At 51.0% G+C, this 21,672-nt stretch overlaps 1 protein-coding gene and 1 non-coding gene across 2 annotated transcripts in view; one reads left to right on the top strand and one right to left on the bottom strand.

Annotated features, from left to right (window-relative positions):
* The window catches only part of PAX5 (paired box 5), a 176,844-nt gene that overhangs the window by 25,624 nt on the left and 129,548 nt on the right, over positions 1-21,672 (top strand). The gene's annotated exons all lie outside the window — the stretch shown is intronic.
* Positions 9,723-9,794, bottom strand: TRNAE-UUC (transfer RNA glutamic acid (anticodon UUC)). The gene has a single exon. It is a non-coding gene; the product is annotated as a tRNA-Glu (tRNA).

Here is a 21,672-nt window from a genome sequence, read left to right as displayed (position 1 = left end):
AGTGGCTACTGTATTGGATAACATGGCTTGAATACAAATGCTTGGCACATAGTGGGTGCTCAATAAATGCTTCTCTGTAGAATGGGTCGGTCACGTTCCTGTAGAGGGTTCACAATTAGTGAGGATAATGGTGGTGGGGAGAGTCTCTAGTCTCCTCAACTAGAATTGTTTCTCTTGGTAATTTTGGCTTCCGTGGAAAGCTCTATTTGAGTAAAGAGTTCTGTAGCAAAAACAAACAAGTTAGAACACTGTTAGACCAGTGGTTTGCCAAGGGCCCTTGTAATCTAGAAATTCTAGGATTCTCCTTGGGACATGTGCCTCCAATACCAGTCTTGGGGATGTGGCCACTGTGTCCAAATCTCAGATGAACGGTTCTGCGGTGAGGCAGCAGATAAGGTCCGTGGGGCCTCTGAGGGCAGAGCTGGGGCTGGTTAAAGGAAGCTACAAGGGAGGAAGATCATGGCTCAGTGCAAGGAACAGCTTTCAGACAACACCCAGGCTGGGCCAAGGTTAGAAGCATTAGCTTAGAAAGGTAGTGAGCTCCCTGTCATTGGCGGTATGAGCAGGGGTGAGGGGCAGAAGAGTCAAAGAAGGCATTTTGGTTTAGACTCCACGACTTTTTAAAAAGTAAATTTATTTATTTATTTATTTATTTATGGCTGTGTTGGGTCTTCGTTGCGGTGCACTGGCTTCTCACTGCGGTAGCTTTTGTTGTGGAGCACAGGCTCTAGGCACGTGGGCTTCAGTAGTTGCAGCATGCGGGCTCAGTAGTTGTGGCTCGCGGGCTCTAGAGCGTGGGCTCAGTAGTCGTGTTGCATGGGCTTAGTTGCTCCACGGCATGTGGGATCTTCCCAGACCAGGGCTCGAACCCGTGTCCCCTGCATTGGCAGGCGGATTCTTAACCAGTGCACCACCTGGACTCCATGACTTCTTAGGCCTGTTACAATCTGGGGGACAAGTGCTTCTGTGACTGCCTGGCATCTGGAAGTGGTTCTGCCTAGTTGTTTTCCCTCCTGCTGCTTGACTCTGAGTCCGCCATCACGTGGGCTTGACTGGGCGGGGCCGCATCGCCTGTGTTTCTACCCTCAGCCTGGCCCCTTGGCACAGGGCCTGGTGCCCAGAGGGCTCAGGAGGCTTGTGGATGGTGAGAGTCAGGCTGGGGTGCTGCCCAGGCGTGAGAGGCAGCTTCATCTCTTGATTGGACTGTCCTGTGAGGGTCTGTGGAGAAAGCTGTGGCATGGGCCTACAGTATCCTGCGGGGCTAGGGGGACAGAGCCCGGGCAGTGCCTCCCTCCCCGGAAGGCCCAGAGGAGGTCGTGGCGGGGCTGGACTTGGCGGAGCAGGCAGAACTGTGAATAGTGACCATGGGTGAAAGGGCAGCCCCAGGCCCTCTGTTCCTTTTTGGGCCTTTGATCTCTGGTGGGGCCTCCTTCCGCCGTCTCCAGGGCCCCCATTCAGGTCCCCTTGACCTCCCCCTCCCTTCATCCCCCCAGTTTGAAAGGCCCTCAACACACCGAGGTCAGCCGAGTGCGAATGCCTTTCACTAGCTCAGAAGGCTGGCCAATCCAGCACCCGTGTGGAAGCTTCTTTGGGGGCAGTGGAGGGTACATTGCAGGTGGAATTTCTGGGCACTGGACTGCCCTCTGCCTGCAGAGGGCACAGGAAGGGGCCTGTCCTTTTCAAAAGATGCCAAGTCCAGCAAGACCCTCATGGGGAAGTTTGGGGGGCATTTAGCGGGGGCTCCTGGCATGACTATGTCCATCCCTCTTTCTGGAGGTGCCTGTCTCCTCTCTGTCTTTGTGTCTCTCTCTGTGTCTTTTGTTTGGGGGTACATCTCATCCAGCGCCCTCTGCCTCTGTTTATGTCCTGTTTATCGAGACTTCCTCAGTGTCTGCTTCTGTCTGCTGTTCCAGCTCTCACTCTCTTTCTTTTTCTCATATTCACTCTCTTCTCTTTCTCTCTCTCTCATGTGCACTCCCCCACTCTCTCTCTTTTCTTGTATTGGCTCTTGCTCTCTCTCTTACTAGCTCCGCCCTCCCCTTCTCCCAGGCTGGGAGCCTCAGCTCAGCCCTGCCCTGCGGACCTCCGTGGGAGGCATCCTGGGGATGGAAGGGGTTTCAGAAGTTCACAGACCATGCAGGGCCCCAGGGACCCTCTGACCTTGGGCAGACCCTGGCCTTCCTCTCCTAGGACCCTCTTCTTTTACTGACACTCAGACTCTGTCTGTTGCTCCCGGACTCAGGACCGAAGGCACTGGAGCAGGAGATGCAGAGACTGCTCTCAGATTTCCCAGCAGGGACTGGGGTGTGTGGAAAAGCTCAGGATTCCTGAGTCAGGGGAGAGTTGTAGGCACCCTTGCGGCACCACCATTCCAGAGATCAGTGATCTCTGGAGACCCCCAAATAAGGTGAGGTGTTGAGGCAAGGACCCAGGCTCACAGGCCAGGGACCAGCTGGTTTGAGGACCCTGTGTGGTGAAATCTTTGGCAAGTTACTTAGTCTCTCGGAGTCTGCATTTTGCCATCGGAAAGTAGAGGGGGCACAAGTTTTGTGCGTTATTGTGAGGATAAAATGAAGTCGTTCTGGCAAAGGGTTGGTTTAGCTCCAGGGCCTGGTGGTCCTAAGTATTTAATAAATGGCCCCTGAAGGAGACCGGGGCTTGAGCGTGTGAGGCCGGTCCAGACTGAGGGCTAGCAGGCTCCCGCTGCAGTTCTGTGTGGCAGCTGAAACTGGCTGATCCTCCCCTGCCCCCCTCCCTGACTTCCTGTTTGTAACAGTCAGCCTCTCTGGGCGCCAAGGCTGAACAACAGCGCCCCCAGGTGGCAGCTGCAAAGGGAAGGGCCCCTGGCTTTTCTTTGCTTCCTTTTCCTTCAGGACCTTCACTTCAACCCCTTGATGGAAGGATAAAAGGGTTAAGCCTCAGTTTTCCGTGAAGTGACATCTTGGGTACACAAGGTGGTAGAGACCTCCAGGATGGAGGGCAGAAGGCAGAATACTTGGACCTGGGAGGGCTGGGCCTCTAGGGGTTTGGGGTCACCAACTTGGTTTTCACAAGCCCTTGTCGGAGCTGGAAGGGCCTTGGAGAGCATCTGGGACGTGTCACCTAGTCATTATTCAGATAGGAAAACAGGCTTGGAGAAAAGAAGGGGTCTGACCAGTAAAAATGACATTTCACATGGTAAAAACCCAGAAAAACTAGAGGGACAGACGGACTCCTCAGAACATCCTTGATACCCTACTGCCATTTGACAGGCCAAATCTTAGTTTCTTACCTCCCCTCCTTTCCTCCATTCTTCTCGGCCCATCTGCTGCCCCCACTGTTGAAAGCCATGAGCAACCCTGACCTGACCCCATCAGCCTATCACCCCTGGGCCTCGACTCTTGACAGTGAGCCCTGACCTTCCCTCCCTGGCCTCCCATTCCTCCTCCCCATCCCTTCTGTGCTTCTGGCCCCCGCACAGTCTCTGAGCTCTCCTGTCTCTGGGCCATTATCCAGGCAAAGCCCTCCACCTGGAATGCTGTCCTTGAGGCTGGTCTGTTGACCTGGCCTGGTTGCCAGAGCCAGTCCTCTCCCTGGGGGATTTTCAGTGTTGGGCCATTGGTCCCTCCCGACTGGCTGGGGCCCTTGGATTCATCCCGGGCCAGCATGGAGCTTTGGAGACCAGACAGACTCTGCAGAGAGAAGGAAATGACCACCACTTTGTCTTGGTCTCTCCTGGGGCTTCAGCAGAGCAGGTCCCCTCCCTGCCCTCCACAAGGCGTCCCCTGAATGTACCCTCAGGCTGGACATGTAGGGGGCCCTTCCCTGAGTTCTTTCTTTTGTCTGGGCAGGGGCCCGGACCAGCATGGTTGCTCAGAGGGCATCACTTTGAATCTGATTGCCAGCCTTCTGGTCATGCTTTACTTGGCTTGTCCTGTATTTAAAATGATTTTGAGTTAGTTACCAACATTTAAAAATAAGATTTCCCATCTGGATGTCTAACCTTTCTTGGAAAAAAAAAAAAATCAGATCTTGTGACACTGGGCAGACTTTCTTACACGGCAGCAGTCGTCTGGGGCTGCTGGGACTGTGATCCTCCGGGTGCTCTGTACTCACCTTGTTCACGGCGTTTGTGCTCTAATTTTCTCTACCTGAATGCCTTTGAGCTTCTGGAGTCCTAATATGGACTCTGAAGAACACGTCTGGTTGAGTCCAGGTTGTGGCAGCTAAAGCCTATGGGAGGCAGGGCCCTGATCGAGCTGGGTGGGGCTGTGTTTGTGTGTGTATGTGTGTGTGTGTGTGTGCGCGCGCGCGCGCGTGTGCATGCGGTCAGGGAACTGGGCAGTCAGGCTCTCAGGCCGGAGGTAGGTGAGGGAGGGAAGGCAGTAGGGCAGGGCCAAGCAGCCCCACCCCTTGGCAGCCTAGAAGAACAGTGAGACGGGGGTCATTCAGTTCACACCTGCCAGATGGGTAGTCCAGGCACGGGGGCGATTAGTGGCAGTGATGCTAAGGACCCATCTCCCAGCCTGGCTGGCCACTCTCCCGTCCTTCCAGTTTTGCAGTCATTGGCACCTCAGTCAGGCAGACAAGTGTCCGAGGCTTCCTTGGTAAAGCAGGGGACTTGAGGCCAGGTGGTCAATCAGAGGGGCTCCTTGGGCCTTTCCCTGGTGCCTAGGGTCTGCCCCTTGGGTGGGGGGTCAGGTTTCGGTTCCTCCTGGCCCCTAGGTCCCTGAGTTTCACTTTGATTCAGTGACTGAGAGCCCTCGTGAGAGCCAACACCCCGCCCCCACCCCTGTTGTTTGCACACCTGCTTCACCCAGGCTTCCTCCACCCCTCCCCCACCAGCTTTTCCCACGGGACTGTGCACTGGTGTCCCAGAGAGCCCTGGGGGACGTAAAGAGCAGGGGCCACAGTGTGAGTCGGCTCTGGGGTCAACCAGAGGAGAGCTGTGCGGTCTCATCCCTGGCGGTCAGGCCCCCTGCCAGGGCTGTCTGGAGCTCAAGGTGGAGTGGGCTTGGCTTTCCTCCCCACTCCGCATGCCCTGGTGCCCTGTGGGGCAGAGAATCCCATGGTCCTTTCTCTGTCTTTGGAATATGGTTAATCCTTGGCTGGAGAATCTGCAGCTCAGGACTTTGCAACACTCCAAGTACTAGAGGCTCACGAGGCGGGGAGGGAGCCCAGAGGAGGGAGCCTGGGGCTCTGGGTTCCAGTCCTCAGTCTGTGGCTGACTTGCTGGTGACCTTGGGGAAATCCCTTTCTCTCTCTGGGCCTCAGTTTCCTCATCTAAAACAGGGGATCAAGGTTCTCTTTGGTACCAAGATTCTGATCTGCTCCTGGTCCCATCTCAAGTCCTCCTGGCATTATTTTAAACAAGTGGTTCTCAGACTTTCAGTCTTGCAACCCTTTTAAACTCTTAAAAATGATCAAGGACCCCAAGGAGCTTTTGGATTTATGTGGGTTAATTAAAATGGACAAAATTTTAAAATATTTATTAATGTATTAAAAATAGCAGTAATAACATAAATAATATGCTGTTTGAAATAAGAAAGGACAATATTTTCCAAGCCAAAACGTTTAGAGTGACATTGTTTTATGATTTTGCAAATCTCTTTAGTGTCTGGCTTAATAGAAGACAGCTGGGTTCTCATATCTGCTTCTGTATCCAATCTGTTGTGATATCACACATCTTAGAACCTCTGGAAAACGCCAGTGTATACTTGGAAAAGCATCAGAGTGAAGAAGGCCAAGAATAATTTTGTATTATTATGAAAATAGATTTGACCTCACAGACCCCTTGGAAAGGTCTTGGGGATCACTCAAGGGGTCCCTGGACTAGACTTTGAGGATCTCTGCTTCAGGCTGCTGCAGACTCTGAGCTTATCACTCATACAGAGAGGGAGAGCAGTTAAGTGGTTTTCATTAAAAGAAAGGTGCCATCAGTTTCTCCTGTTCTTTCTTCCTGAAGGCAGTGGGAACCATGGCAGGCTTCTGAGCTGGGGAGGGAGTGACAAGACATGCTAGGCTTTGGAAATCGTCCTTTAGCAGATTAGGGTGTGCAGGGCTTCTGGGTCCTCTCCCAAGCTTGAACTTCCACAGAAAGCCACAGCTACGGAGGCTCCTTTTACTTCCAGTGGAATATCGTAGGGTTTGAGGTCTGATCTCCATCCAGCAGGCTTCCTCTGGGGCCAACAACAGCTTCCTAGTGCTCCCTAAGAGCCCAGGGAGTGGGCGTTTGGGGATCCAGCCACCTCTTCCCATCCCAGCTCAGCTCTGCAGCTGTTCAGGGCAGGCCCGTGAGACTCCCACCCAGGGCATAGTTTTGGTGGGGAAAACCCCAGCAAATAATGTTGATTTGGAATGGAACAAAATAAAATGAAATAAAGAAGTAGGTTTGGTGTTTATCTTGACTCCTGGCCTTTGAGGAAAAGCAGGTGTGAAAGGCAATTGAAAAAAAGGGAGATTTTTGTTCTGATTCCACTGGGGCTTCTGAGTTTTTCCAGAATGCCAGTGGTTGGTCACGTGTGTGTGTGTGCGTGTGCGTGTGCGTGTGTGTGTGTGTGTAATTTCATTTTGAAATTTCCAGTTTTCATTTTCATTGGTACGTTTTTCATTTGCATTAGTCCTTCCTTGGACTGATGGACTGAAATGGAGGAGAGGAAGAAAAAGAGAATTTCCTAAGGTCATTTAGAAGACTTGAAAGATGCTAGAGGAGATATGCTTGTAGTGAGATGAACTGAGCTATGAGAGGAAACAGAGAGAAAGGCATGGCCCCTAGAGAGACTAGAAAAGCGGACGGTGAAAAGCGACAAAGGAGTCAGACTCTTCCCAGCACCAGCCACCAGGTGGCACCATCGACCCAAGACAGCTTAGTTGCTGTCCAGGGTTAGGGACAAGAGGGGTGACAGGACAGTGTGTACTGACCATTTCCGAGCTTGGTATGCTTGTAACTCGGTGGGGGCAGCAGTGCCCAGGTAGGCTGCCCATTTGCCTGAGTTTCACTTCTCTGCCAGCATTTAGTCACAGCAGTGGGAGACTGGGCCATTGCTGTTGGGGATCACTCCCGTCCTTCCTCACCTCCATGGTGCAGACGTCTTAATACAAACCTTTTTGGGAGTCAAGTTCTCGGTTCTAGTCTAAGCCTTTACTTGCTGGCTGTGTGACCTTGGGCAAGTCACTTCTCTCTGAGTCTTGTTTTCCTTGTGTTAAAATGTGGATATTTGAACAGATGACTTAAGGGATCTTTTGGGCTCTGACATTCTGTGGTGTGCCAGAGAGAGCACTGGAGTTGGAGTTAAATTCAGGATCTTTCTCCATTGGCTGTGTGACCTTGGGCAGCTCACTCCCCATCTGTGGGGGCTGCAGTAACATCTCCCTCACAGTCTGTTATATGAAGTAGCAGGTTGGAAAATGCTTTGAAATCTCTTTTGGTGCTTAGGAGAGGGAGGGGTTGCTATTTATTTTTTTTCCAGGCAACTTAAGTTAGCCAGAAGCAGGTCTTCTACCATCCTCACAGCTCAGAAAGTTTGTGCCTCTGCCTGTGACCACAAATCAAAGCCTATGGTAGGTGTTTTCTCAAGGTCACTGCATCTCTGTCCTAACTATCTCATGAATCTGCTCCTTTTTTTTGGTCCCCACTGCTACTGCCTTAGTCCAAGCACCCTCTCTTCTCCTTTGGACTATTGCTGTAGCCTCCTAGTGTGTCCCCACCTCCAATGTCACTGACTTCTCCAAACAGTCCACCTTCTGCATAGCAGCCCTAGGGGCACTTCTGAAATACGGTTTGGATTGGTGACTCACCTGAAGGGTTTTCACCCTTCAAATCTGCCCATTGTTCTCAGAAAGCATCTAAACTTCTTAACAAGGTTGCTAGGCCTTCTGTGGTCAGACCCGTGCCCATCTCATGAGCCTCGTCCCTCCCCACCCTCTTCTTTTCATGCTCACCCCAGTCATACCAAACCTCATTCCATCCCTTGAGCACCACTTGTTCTTTCCTGCTGGCAGCCTAAGGGTTATATGCACGGGTTGTAGTCAGGCAACCAGGGTTCTGGTGCTGACTCCACCAATGCCTACTCGTGTAACTTTGGGCAAGTTATTTGACTTCAGTTTCCCTCTTTGTAAAACAAGGACACCCATTGTGCCCATGATTGGGTTGTTACGTGGATTGAATGAGGTAATGCATGCACAGTGCCCTGGAGGACCCCGATGCATGATATATATGTGCTCTATAAAGGATGCCTTTTATGGTAATGTGTTCCCACTGCCTGGAAACTGCCCCCCTTCTCCACCCTACCATTTACCCAGCTGACGTTCTACAACTTCAGGATCCAGCTCATGTCACTTCCTAAAAGTGAAGGCTTCCCTGAGGGTCCCTCCTAACTGTCAGCTCCCCTGGGCCCACCTGCAGCACACAGAGCCTGCCTGTTGACAAAAGTATCACATTTGTCACTCATCTCTCTTCCCTGTGAGACTGGGAGCCCTGTGCGGGCGGGACTAGTGTCTGTAGTGGTCACCATTGTGGCCCTAGTGCCCACCACAGGGCTGGTTTTTGGTAACAAATATGTACTGAATAGGGACTGGATGTCACAGAAGCCGGGAGCCCATCTGGTCCGTAGGTGCAGGCTGCTGAGTAGAACCCAGAGCCTTGCACGTCAAAGGCTTCTTCCTTTCACTCCTGCCTGACTCCATCGTCTCCATCCTCCAGCGCTGCTTGCTGTCTGGCTCCATAGAAAGGATTTCATGACAACCATTCTAGAGGGGGAGGGAGCTCTCCCGTGGTCTAAATGTACACACGCGCGCACACACACACACACACACACGTGCATAGCTCTGCATGCTGGTGCCTAGGGCCCTTGTTCTGCCTGCCTTACCTAAGCATATGTTCCAGGTGTATATAGATCACAGCCTCAAATGGGAACTGTGGCTCTAATGGTTAGCATTTACTGAGTGTTTGCCATATGTATTTTAAACTATTAATGCATTTAATACCGCCACTGTACCAGGTGAAGCTCTTATCATCCCCATTTTATAGAGTTTCAGAGAGAGATCCAGGAAATTGCCCAAGGTCACACAGCTCCACCGTGGCACTATTGGGACCAGCCCCTGGGCAGCTGGCTTCCAGAGTAGCCTTACCTGCCACCCTGGTCTGCCTCTCACAGAGTGTTGCACAGGATGGCATCAGTGGGAATGTCCTCAGCTCTCTCCAAAAGGGGGCTTTGAGCCCACCCTTTATTTCAGTTCTACCATCCCCATCACCCTGCCAGGCTGAGCTCAGGGCGACCTTGGTGCAGAGCCCGCTTCCTCACTCAGGTACTCAGCCATTTCTGAGGCTTCCCCTGACACTGCTATGCATGCTTCCCTGTCACATCCTCCAGTTGGTCACCTTCAAGTGCAGTTGGCTGATCACATATGGAGTTTACACCACAGCAGGGTAGCACAGTGGGTGGACTGGAGTTCGAGCCCAGCCCTGCCACTTACTAGCTGTGCGAGCTTTGACAAGGGCCTGAACTTCTCTGAGCTTCAGTTTCCTCATCTGTCAAAAGGGGATAATAATTCCTGCAACTCCTGGTAATTAAAAAACGTTATCTGTAGTATTTTGATCAGCTCTGGCACATGGCACATTTTAAGAATATTTAACTCATCAGAGCAGAGTTTTTACCCTGAATCCAAATTCCTCAAGAAGACCTTCTTAAGAACTTTCTAAATTCCCAGCTCCTTTGTTTTCTCTTTCTCTTGCAGGATCTTAGTTCCCCGACCAGGGATCGAACCTGGGCCACGGCAGTGAAAGTGCCGAGTCCTAACCACTGGACCGCCAGGGAATTCCCAACTTTCTCTCTTTTTTAAATGATTATTTTATTTATATTGCTAAGTCTAATGATAGGATTATTCAGGCTAGGGTCAGAAGAAAAAGATGTACACACCAGAATTTACACTGGCAGAATTTTAGCTCCGCTTTTTTTCAGAAACCAACAATTCGAGTTGTAGCTGAGGGCAGCTTGCAGAGGCAGGATGAGCCTGTCACAGGGTGGAGAGGCTGAGTTCCTGGCTCCAGTTCACCACTATCTTGCTGTGTGGTCTCAGTCAGGTCCCTACCCTCTGGGTCTTTGATTTGGATGCAATGAGCCCGGATCACCCTTCCATCCCCAGATTCTGCCCCCTCCCTCCTCCCTGCTGTTCCCCCTCCCTCCTCCATCTTCTCTGTCTTCGTTTCCTTTCTGTGTGAGACACAAATGCCATCCAGCACTTTTGAATGGGACTTTTGTTCTGCTAACATCTCTTTTCTGAAAAGAACGATTGGTCAGGTTTGTATCTTTTAAATGCTGGCACATTTCATCAGTTAAGAACCTGCATACCTCTCTCTCAAGACAGAGCTTTAAGGAGGCAGACAGAAGCAGCAAAGGGGGAGGTTTATGGCAGACAGTGGAGGAAAATCCACCCAATCTCTTTGGGGGCCTAATGTATGGTCCTTCCCTAAAATGCCATCTTTCCTGGGTGCCCCCTTTCCTGCTCTCCCTGTGACCCTAAGCATTTTCCAGCTTGACTCCAGTTATGACTTGCGTACTACTCTATAGCTCCCCACAGAATGGGGAGAGGGGACGAGTGGGACCTGTGCCTGAGTCATTTTTGCTCAAGGTCTCTTTGAGGTAGGGCTTGGAGCACAGGATCAGGAATCACAGGGCCTTGGGTTTGAGTGCTGGTGATCTTGGGCCAGCCACGCTGGGCCTGGGTTTTCTTACTGGCAAAGAGAGAGCAGAATTCCTTCCTCAAAGTCTTGTGCCAACTCAGGAGGAGCAATGTGTGAGAAAGTGCTTTATAAACTGTCAAGCTCTATGTAGGTATGGGTGTCGTAGTTCATTTCAAGTGCCTGCTCTGTGACCTTGGACAAATTCCAAGGGTCCATTTACCCTTGGAGAACTAACTTCTCCAAGGGTCCATTTACCCATCTGTAAAATGGGGACTCTAATCCTTAGATCATACAATGAATGTGAGAATTTCATGTGGATGTAAAACAACTGGCAAGAACAACTGTTCTTGGCAGTGGTGAGACAGGCTGGGACCTGGGGCCCTTTGCTGCAGCGCTGCAGTGCTTGCACCTGGACACACCTCTCCTCGAGCAACAAAATACAAAGAAACTGCCTGGGACTAAAAATAACTGTATGCATGCCCAGTTGGGGCAAATTCTGGACCCAAAAGATAGAAAGAGACCAAAAAAAACCAACTGCCACTTTTGAAGAGCCTGGAGCAAAAACAGGGTGCCGGGAGCAAAAGCAGGGTAATGCGGATGCCCCCTGCCCACACCACCACCTAAGGGGTGGGCAAAACCCCTAAGCCACCCCTCTGGCCCGACCCCTGGACACACCCCTCCCATCACCCCATGTAAGAAACAAGCTCGCCCCCTCTCGGGGAGCGAGCAAGAGAACCTGTGGTTTGTTCTCGCTGCCCCCTGCTGCAGCAAGGGCCCCAGTAAAAACTTGCCTGAATTTCTTGTCTGGCCTCTAGTCAATTTCTATTGATCGAGGGAAGGCCAAGAGCCCTGATCGGTAACAGTGGCAGGTGCCCAGGTCTAGGTTAGTGCCCTGTCCGTTTCCTTCTTATTTCTTCACGGTGCCTCCCCTGTGAGTACCGCGCACAATAATGAAGCCACGGGCTTCTGAAGCCTGGCTGCCCATTCTGAAACCCAATCGGCCCCTTCCCTAACCTGTGCCTCAGTTCTCTTGCCTGTAAAAGAAGAATAATAATACCTACTGCAGAGGGCTCTTGAGCAGATTAGCCCGTGCCCACGCATGACCCGGCACAGAGTCGGCGCCCAGTGAATGTTTGTGATTCTGCTGACCTTGCTCCCTCCGCGCACCCAGAAAGAGGCCCCCAGCCGCCATCTCCTTCAAGCCCCCTTGGCCGGCGAAGAAAGCCGGGCCTGAGTGGAGCGGAAGGGGTATGCTCAAGGTCGCACCAGGAGTCCCCTGCTAGGATCTCTGGGGAATTTTCAGGGATTGCGCCGTGCCACCGAGCGAATAAAGAAAGCCCTTCCAAGAGGCCGAGGGCCCTGGGGAGAGGCCAGAGGCCAGACCCCGCTCCTCCGCCTCGCTCTCGGGGCGCCCCATCGGCTGGGAACGGAGGGCAACTGTCTTCCAGGAGGGCATGGGGGTTTCCTGCGCGGGGTGGCAGGAGAAAGAAATCCAACCGCGTCAGAACATGGCGCAAAAAAAAAAAAGGGAGAGCGCTGCGCCCTCGGCAAGGAGGCAGCCCGCCTGCCCTGCCTACGCCAAGCATTTGCAATTTAATTGACATTTGGCGGCAGGAAGCCAATCAGTATAAGTCAATTGACGTGCCGAGATAAAACTAATCGGCGGCCGGCGCTCTCCCCGCCGGCACCGCCGCGGCGGGGCCGCGGGCACAGCGTGTTGGCCGTGGTGCCGCGGGCCCGGCCCCGGCAGGTACCGGCGTTGGCGCGGCGCGTGTCTCGGCCCGCGAGGGGGCGGCGGGCGGCCCTCTGACTCCCGCGCAGCCCATGGCGGCCGGGATAGGTCCGTAATGAATGACTTTATTTGCCGGGGCCCTGCTGAGAACAATTGAGTTTGTTATGGTAACAACGGATGCCAGCTTTCCGGGCCCTGGGGAGCGCGGGCGCGGCGGCAGCGGGGAGCTGGGCAGCGGAGCAGATGAAGCGCGCCGAGGCGAGGGGTGCCGGCGGCGGGGGACCGGCCCAGCGAATGTCAGGAGCCCGAGGGACACTGTGTGTCCCGGAGCCGGCGGAGGAGAGGCCGGATTGCTGGGCCTCCTTGGACGGAGGTGCTGGGGTGGATGATGCACACCAGTCTCGGCTTGGTCCGCAGTGCAGAATTGGGCTGGGGGGTTCGTAAATTCCTTGCTCTCTTGTTGGACTGGCCCGTCCTCCTGGTGTTCCTGCGGCCTCTTCTTCCATCTGCTTCTGAGTGTAAAGGTTCTTCTGGTCTTGCTGAGTGATGCCCTGATATCAGTTTTTTGTCTTTTGCCCCAGTGGAAAAGTAGAAAAAGACACAAAGGCATCCCTGCCCCCTGGGGCATGGCTTGACAAATTCAGGTCTGCGTATCAGCCCATCACATGTGGTGATGCTGTCTCTGAGCCCTCTGCTCTGGAGAGAGGGCCTTCCTTCCATCTCTGTCCCCTGTCTGTATCCCCATTCTTTGTGGCGTGGCACCTCCCACAGGAAGCCCTCCTTGTCCCCACAGAGAAGGCTGCCAGCCACATGGCCGCCTCTGAGTCCCTGCGGCCTTCTTCTGCCTCCCCCATCGGTTGGTGACTTCCAAGGGCAGTGGCCACCTCTGATTCCTCCCAGTTGCTCCCTTAGCGCCCAGCTTGGGGACTGGCACAGAGCATGGGTGTGGAAGGGGTGGATAAGGGGATGCATTTTTTTCTTCTTTTCAATCTCTTGCTTTCCCTCTAGTTAGAGAACCAAAGCGTTCCTTCTTCTCCCCCCACCCCAACCCCCTTTCTAGTTCTGTTTTCAGGCACACTATCATTCATTCATTCACTCAACCAATATTTACTGAGAAGTAGCCATGTGTCAGATACTCTGATACGAAAGGCCCTTGACTTTGGGGAACTTACTGACCAGTGAGAGAAGATAGTGCAATGCACGTGATAGATATGTGTCAGGCGCCTACTGTGTGCTGAGTAACGGCCTGAATTCCTTGAGTTGGCACAGGCTTGATAAGGGCTCTCTGAGGACTTTCCCCCTGTCATTGCATTCAGTGATCCTTGGTGCCACCCTGTGACAGCCACTCTTATTCAGAAATGTACAGACTGATGCTTAGCGTGCTTAAGAGGCCGCACGATGCTGCGGAAGGAGTCTAGATTGGGAATCTAACGCTAGTTTGCTGTGTGAGCTCCGTCCATTTTTTTTCCCCCCTCTCTGGGCCTCAGTGTCCTTGTCTGTAAAATGGGGGAATTGGAATTGATGGTCTCTGAGGACCAGTCGAGTGTGAGTCGTCCACAGGGGAGATGGAGGCAGGACCCAGGTCTCTGCTCCCAGCCCAGTCTTGCAATGTGACCAGTGCAGCTGACGTTGAGACTGAAACACTCACTGTGTGACAGGCACCGTGTACGACGCCAGCCTTAAGAAACGTAGGTACTATTACTGTTTCCCTTTGGCAGATGGAAAAGATGAGAGGCTAAATGATCAGTCTAGGGTCATGCAGCTAGTAAGTTCGAGGGCTGGGATTCAAACCCAAGGAGACTGGTTTCAGAGCCTGTGCACTTAATCACTCTGTTAATGGCAGAGGTAGCACGTAACCCCCCACCCCCACCCCTGCAATCCCTCCCTTGCGCTTACACCTCACCCGGTCTTAGTCCCACCTCCCTTGCTCTCTGAGCTCCAAAGCTCATTCTGCATGTTTGCAGGGCAGCAGGAGCACTGATTTGTCAAGGTGTCTTTTCTACCCCTGGCTTTTTGCTCTTTTCCTTGGTGCAGATGGCTGAGAGAAGACCCAGCAGGAGGGGGAAGCTGTTGTGGAACCTGGGTCCCTTCTTGGCTCTGTCCTAGCTGGATTATTGTATCTGGAATTGGGTTGCTAAAAAGGAGAGGGGGAATCCAGTGTTGTCTTTTAGGAACAAGCTCTTACTATTCATGCCTGAGGAAGTACATTTATTTTATAGTTAATTTTGGCACCTGTCTTCCTGTTCCTCAGAAGGGGTCTGGAGACCTCTTTCTCTCCCTAAAGATACCCTTTTCCAGAAAGACAGATTAGGGTGATAGTTTCAGTATGAGATGGTCCTAATTGGCAGAGCTGAAGGGGCCTTGGAAATCGTATACAGTGAGTTTAAATCCTGTCAAATTAAAAATTGTTAAATCCTCCTCTGTTTAAAACAAGTATTTTGTAGTGCTTCCTTTGCTATCCTAAAATGAAATTTAGAGAAAATATAACCTACCTATACACATAATTTAAAAATCAATATAATGCCCCAATTGTAACAAAAAGGGGAAAGAAAAATAAAATCATAATTAAATGATGTATTTCATTATGTAAATGCTCCAGCCTGATTACACCAGAAGACATAATAAAGTAGTCAGTTGCTTGCACTTATGCGTAGAATCACCATGAATGTGGCAGCTACAAATGTGGACAGCTGTGTTTTCTGGCAGTACAAATACCTATGGTGGTGTTGCCATCAGCAAACTGATTTTCTGAAATTGTGAACATGTCTTGATAAAATTGCAACCAAAGCGAAGCATAATCTTCCCTCAATTTATGCGATGGTTGTATTCCTGGAAAATTCAGTGTGAATTAAAACACCAAGTTTGTGTATGTAAGTAAAATAGTGTTAGGTTCATGGCTCAAATATTTATAAAGAGAGTTTTCACCAACTTGAATGTATGATGAATCATTCCAAAGATGTGTGGGATGCAGGGCGATCCTTCACTGGCCTGGACTGGGGAGCATCCTGGCTCTGCCCACTAAATGCCATAACTCCTCCCCAAATAACAGTAAGTCACAGATTTCCGAAATCTCCTCTGATTCGATCACCCTTGTTGAGATCCACTGCAACAAATGAGTTTCTCTTTGGGATCTCTTCCTTTGGGAAGTTCTGTGACTCTGTGAAAAAGCAAAATCTGCATATATCGTGCATTTTGTGTGGAGGACCCTGTGCTGGGAAGGCAGAGATGCGTGGCCTGATGTGCACCTGGGGCTCCTGCATGGGTACCAAGCTCCCAGGGAACCACAGTTGGTGAGAGCCCCACCTACATCTTATCTCTGTCTGGGATACCCTCTGCCTCCTCTCTCATGCCTCCAAGTCCAAATCCTGGCTCAAATGCCAACTCTTTCCTCCAGGAAGCCTTTCCTGACCCTCTCCCTGACCCCTAACACCAGACAGACTCTGTCTCTTGGCGCCCACCGTGTGCTCTTCGGTGCTCTCGTAGGGTACTTTCCGATGCTTGAATTCTAATTCCATCTCTAGGCTTCTTCCCCCTGCTAGGAAATGGGCTCCCCTTACAGGGCTATGCTTGGGGTCGGAGCACCAGCAAAAGACGAATGAATGCTTGAACCAAGGGATACAGCTTAGCCAGGTGCTCCTCTCTGAACACACCTTGTCCTTTTTTTTTTTTTTTTTTTGTGGTACGCGGGCCTCTCACTGTTGTGGCCTCTCCCGCTGCGGAGCACAGGCTCCGGACGCGCAGGCTCAGCGGCCATGGCTCACGGGCCCAGCCGCTCCGCGGCATGTGGGATCTTCCCGGACCGGGGCATGAACCCGTGTCCCCTGCATCGGCAGGCGGACTCTCAACCACTGCGCCACCAGGGAAGCCCCACCTTCTCCTTTTTAATTAGGCAAATGGCTTCCCTTTTCCTATTCTCACTCCCTGTCCTCATCGGCTGACCCGAGATGTTTGCCGTGCAGATGATACTGTCTCAATTTGCGGTCCCCCTGGCTTGCTTGCTCTGACCCAGTGCTGCAGGCTTGGCAGGATTTATTGACCCCATTGCACAGATGAGATGAGATGTGCTGTGTAAGGTCACACAGCTGGCAAGTGGCAGAGCCAGAGCTGGCACCTGGTATACTACCATCTTTGCAATTTAAACTCTTCTAAGGCCGGAGGCCGGGCCTCCTCCCTGGGGAGTCATTCATCCATTCACTGGCTCCTGACTGAGAGCTGGGCACTGGGGCCTCAGTGATGGTCAAGGCCTGGCGGCCCCCTTTGTTTTCCCTGAGGGAGTTCTGTCTCCCAAGCCCTAGGCCAAGCATGGAAAGGCTCTTAATCAGATGCCCCCAGGGAGGGAGTGAGCACTCCTTCACAATGGGAGGCTGCCAAGGAGTGGCTGTGGCTGTTTCCTTTGTACCTGTTTTTGTTTTTGCTTTTGCTTTTTTTTTCACTTTCAATGAAATATCCACTTTTACCTGTTTATTCTACAAGTGTTTATTTTGTGCCTACTATGTGCCAGACATTATTCTTGGTGCTGGGGACACAGCAATGAACGAGACAGACAAAACCTCTGCCCTCATGAATGACATTCTAATGAGGGAGGATAAATAAATAAGGAAAATAAACAGCATGTTGTTAAGTGCTCTGGAGGACAACAAAGCTGGGTAAGGAGATAGAGAATGAAGCCCGGCCGGGGGTAGGGTACATGCTGGTTTGTGGAGGGTGGTCATAATGATGAGATGCCATTTGAGCAGAGACTCTAGGGGAAGGAGGAGGGAGCCAAACAGATACTGGGGGAGGAATGTTCCAGAGAAAGGGAACAGCACATGGCAAGGTGTGAGTGAAGCAGGGGTGTGCTTGGCATGATTGAGGGACAGCAAGGAGGCTGATGTGGCCAGAGCAGAGTAAGTGGGAGGAGGGTGGGAGGAGGGGAGGTCAGGAAGGTGGGGCTGCAGGCCAGGGGACCCAGATACAGTAGGGTCTTGTAAGCCATGACCCACTGTGGATTTTGCTCTCAGTGAGATGGGGCATCAGTGGGTGGCAGCCCAGAACATCTAACAGGGAAGTTCAGAGGTGCGTCTGTCCTCCACCACCAGTGAGTCTCTTAACTCTGGCAGACTTACCCTCTTCATCATCTCCTGGACCTGCCCCTGAACCTGGGTAGCCATTCCCGCCGTGCGCTCTTTCCTGGGTGAGGGCCTCCATCTGGCCTCTGGGCCTTTTCTTATCCCTCTCCAAGAGGGTCTCTACTCTGTGGCCACAGCAGCCATATGAGCCCCTCTGCCCCACAACCGTTCTGTGTCTGGACTGAATTGTAAGTGTATTGACAAGGGCCCGACTATTTGGAATACAGATTGAAGGATCTGAGAGGTAGCGTCTGGGGCTACTGGAAGGTATACGGGGAGGGGGGGCAGCGTGATGCAGTGTGAGCCCCAGAAGCCCTTCCCCCACCCTCAACAAGCCCTTCATCTCAGCCCCATATCTGGCCTCAGCAATGGCTCCCCCCAGAGGCACCTACTTTATTTATTGCTTCTCCCCAGCTCCCTGTGCGCAGAGGAAAGTCCATTAGTGTGTTTGCAGACTCTGCCAGCTCTAAGCAGATGCAAGGCTTATTTGCAAACTGTCATTGCCCTGGCCTCCTCCAGAGACCTGCATGCTGGACTCAGCTTTTTGGTTCCAAGAGCCTCCTCCCCCAGGCAGACAGCCAGGTGGAGCCCCTGTGCCCTGATTTCCCAAAGCACAACATCTTAGCTTGCAGTTAGGAAAATTAAATTAACTGCCATGAAGGAACCAAAGCAGCACATTGGGCCACGTTGAGAGTGGAGAATGAGGTTCTCTGTTGATAGGAGCTCATTGGCTTGGCGTGAATCAAGGGAGGTGTTGAGAGAAAGCATGAAGAATCCTGGGCTGAGGGCCTGGGATCCAGGTTTGAGTCCTGACTGGGATGCTGAGTGTCTTGGTGACTTTGGAAAACTGTTTACTGCCCTCTGGGTCTCAGTTTCTAAGCTATAGAAGATGCTGCAGCTGATCTTAGAATCCATCGTAAGCTCTAAAATTCTCTGAACCGAATTTTGAGGACGTTTCCTTCGTCCAGGTGGCCAGGGACAGAGTGGTATACCCAAAATGACTCCACAGTTCTGAAATTGCCTGGAGGTCGGCCTCAGCCGGGTAAGAGGCACTCAGGAGCTGAGATACCAGGGCTCTCAGGCTCAACTGGCCTGATAGCTCTGCTATGTGACCTTGGACAAGCCGCTTCCCCTTCTCTGAGCCCATTTTCTTATCTGTAAATGGGAATGATAATCTCTTGCCCATCTCCTGAGGTTATGGTGAGAATCAGAGAAGCTGATGAATGTGAAGGGTCAGCGTGAATGTATACTTGAGGAGTGGCTATTGTTATTGTCGTTGTTGTTACCATTTCCACATGTGCCTTACTCTGTCTGGGCGCGTACAGCTGCCAATATAAGAACATGCCACCGCTGAGTACAGAGCCCAAGCACATCAATTTAGTTATGTAAAAGGGAATGATGGTGCTTCCGTGCAGAATAAAGAGCCTCTCTTATAATTTGTGCTTTTTCAATTCCATGCCATCATAAATCCACCACTCATGTGTGTATGTCTGGTGGAAAAACACATCACAGATTTACACAAAATCCTCTTGAGTTCTTTTCAGCTGGGACAGGAGATGACACACGTTGGCAGACAGAGGCTGATCTCTGTGTATCCAAGAGGAGTCAAGCCAGTCCAAGTATATCTAACAGGTCAAGCTCTGAAATGAAGAAGCAATAAGCCAGTGAAATGGTACTATCACCGAAACATGATTGATCAATTGAATTCTATCAGAGACAGTGGACAGTGAGATTAACTCAGGCCTGATAGGTTCAATGAGTTAAAGCATGATGTTCATTTCAGCTTCATTTCACCAGTCTTTGCTTGTGAAATTGGTCAATCAATAGAGGTTGAAGATCATATATATATATATATATTGGGGACCATCTTATGGGGAATATAATCTTGGTAGTTGGCTCCTGGCTGGGGCTGCCTGCCTTGGGTAATGGAGACAGAACAGGGACTCCATCAGCCCCATCGAAATGGCCTGATATCTTCTCCAAATGAAAAGTATTTTTGGATCTCTGATGATTTATCTTTTTTTCCTCCCTCTCACTTTGATCTATGACAAAACCCATACCCATCTTGGAGAAATATAGTGATTTCTCCCGAAAACATTTGTGCAATGATCAGATAGATACACTTCAAAATATGAACCTTCTTTGTAGTTATATTGTCCTCAGAAAAAAATAAAGACAGTAATTTAAAAACTCAAATGGGGGTAATGCAAAGATATCAGAGTAAATATGATTTTAAACCCTTTTATTTATTTATTTCTGCACAGTGGGGGATGGGGAGAGACTGCTATGTGCGTGAAAGCCGAAAAAGGGATGCATGCCTGAGAAGTCCTTCTAGGTATAATTAAAACGAAGCCTTTAGCATTCTTTGATCTCATTTGAAAGCACAATTCACAGAAACAAATCACCCTTTTGCTCTTCGTAATATTTCATTTGCTTTGGAATATTTTCACTATGGTGGTTAACATCCTTCCTAATTAGTGTGCATATCTCTCTGTAAGGTGGAGTGATTAGGTACTACAGTACGAGGTAATGGACTTGGACAGTACGGATTAGAGAGAACAGACTTGTCCTGTGGAAATGCATAAGGTATTACTTCCTTCCTGCCTGTTCTTTGAGGTCATCTTGATTCATTTAAGCACAAAGAAATCCCGTCTCTTCATACCAACACCATGGGAGCTTCAATACTGTGTTTGTACTGTTTGTACATCAGAGTATATGTTAGGCTCTGGATAATAGATAATAGTACCAGGCCGCTAAATGGGGAGGAAAGAGCCTTGCACACTTTACTCCCTCCCCTTCCCCCCAGTTCCTGCCCTCTAAACCTACTGACTTATAGCCATTCCCTGGTGCACCAGGCTTTTTTGTGCCTCCAGACCTTTGCATGTGCTGTGCCCTCTGGTTGGAATGCACTTCTTGCCTGCCCCTTTCTTTGGCTAACTCCTTCCTACTCATCCCTAAGACTTGGGCTTCATCTTTTCCAGGGGGCTTTTCTGGATCACCCCTGCTCCCAGTCTGGATTAAGTGGAGTGGTTTAGTGTAGGGGTGGGAGCAGTCTCTGGAGCCAGATTGCTTGGGTTTGGATCCCAGCTTGTCCATCTCTTAGCTGTGTGACCTTGGGCAAGGTGCTCCCTGTGCTCCCTGTGCCTCAGTTTCCTCATCTGCAAAATGGGAGGGGGCAATAACAGACTCGACATCACTGGGTTGTTGTGAGGATTAAACAGATAAGTTGCTTAAAATAGTGCCTGGCACAGAGTAAGCTCTGTATAAGGAGTGGCTACTACCGTTTTGTTCCCACGGCTGCCTCTGCTTCTCAGGTTTGCTTCTGCCTTTGGCTCTTGGGGCGGCTTACCATTACTGCATTGGAACTTTTCACTTGTCTGCGTCCCCCACTTGAAGACAGGGGTTAGAACTTAGCTCTCTAGCTCAGGTGCCAAGTGCAGGACCAAACACTCAGCAGGAGTCTGGTGCATGCTGCTCAGGAATGAATGGATCCATGAGGCTTGGAACAGGAATCAGGGGCCTCATGTGTTCCTAGGCTCAGCTCACCTTGGACCTGCCTTCCGGCCCCAAACAAATCCCTTTGCCGTTTCTGAGTGTAGAATCATCAGTCCTTTGGGGTCTTTCCCTCACTGACAGCCTATGACTCATTGGGTAACACACGGCACAATCAGATTCACTCTGGTCGAACCTGAACGTATTCGGCAATTTTACAATTTTGCGTTTTCCTTCCCGAGAAGAAAGATTGAGCGAAACTAATGGCTGAATAATGGTCGTTCCAATGGAATTTTCCTCCATGCCGTTCTGATTTTTCTCAGCGTGCTGCCCCGGTTTAGGATGGCATTTATAAAATCACCTGGAACATCGAGTTTGGTTCTGGGCTGCCGTGGGACCTTTCCAGCCCTGCCACCCTGATCCCCAGCACAGGGCCTGGCTCACATAGATGCTCTAGAAATGTTGCGACTGAAGTTAGTTGTCTGGGCCTGGAATCCTTTCCCCTTATCCCAGCACCTTGTCCCTTCCCCTTATCTGAGGTCTGGCTCTGATGTTTCCTCCTCCAGGACCCACCTCTGTGTTGTTAGTCATCTCTGAGTTACCCTAATCATTCAAAACACCATGCAGAGAAGAGAAGCCCTGTGAATTGTGTAGAAGAATTAATGGCATTTTGTTGTTGT

The sequence above is a fragment of the Phocoena phocoena genome, chromosome 6, assembly GCF_963924675.1.
Source record: "Phocoena phocoena chromosome 6, mPhoPho1.1, whole genome shotgun sequence".
In the NCBI taxonomy this organism is placed as follows: domain Eukaryota; kingdom Metazoa; phylum Chordata; class Mammalia; order Artiodactyla; family Phocoenidae; genus Phocoena; species Phocoena phocoena.
Note: the sequence above shows the minus strand (reverse complement) of the source record. Positions and strands in the feature narration are given on the sequence as shown.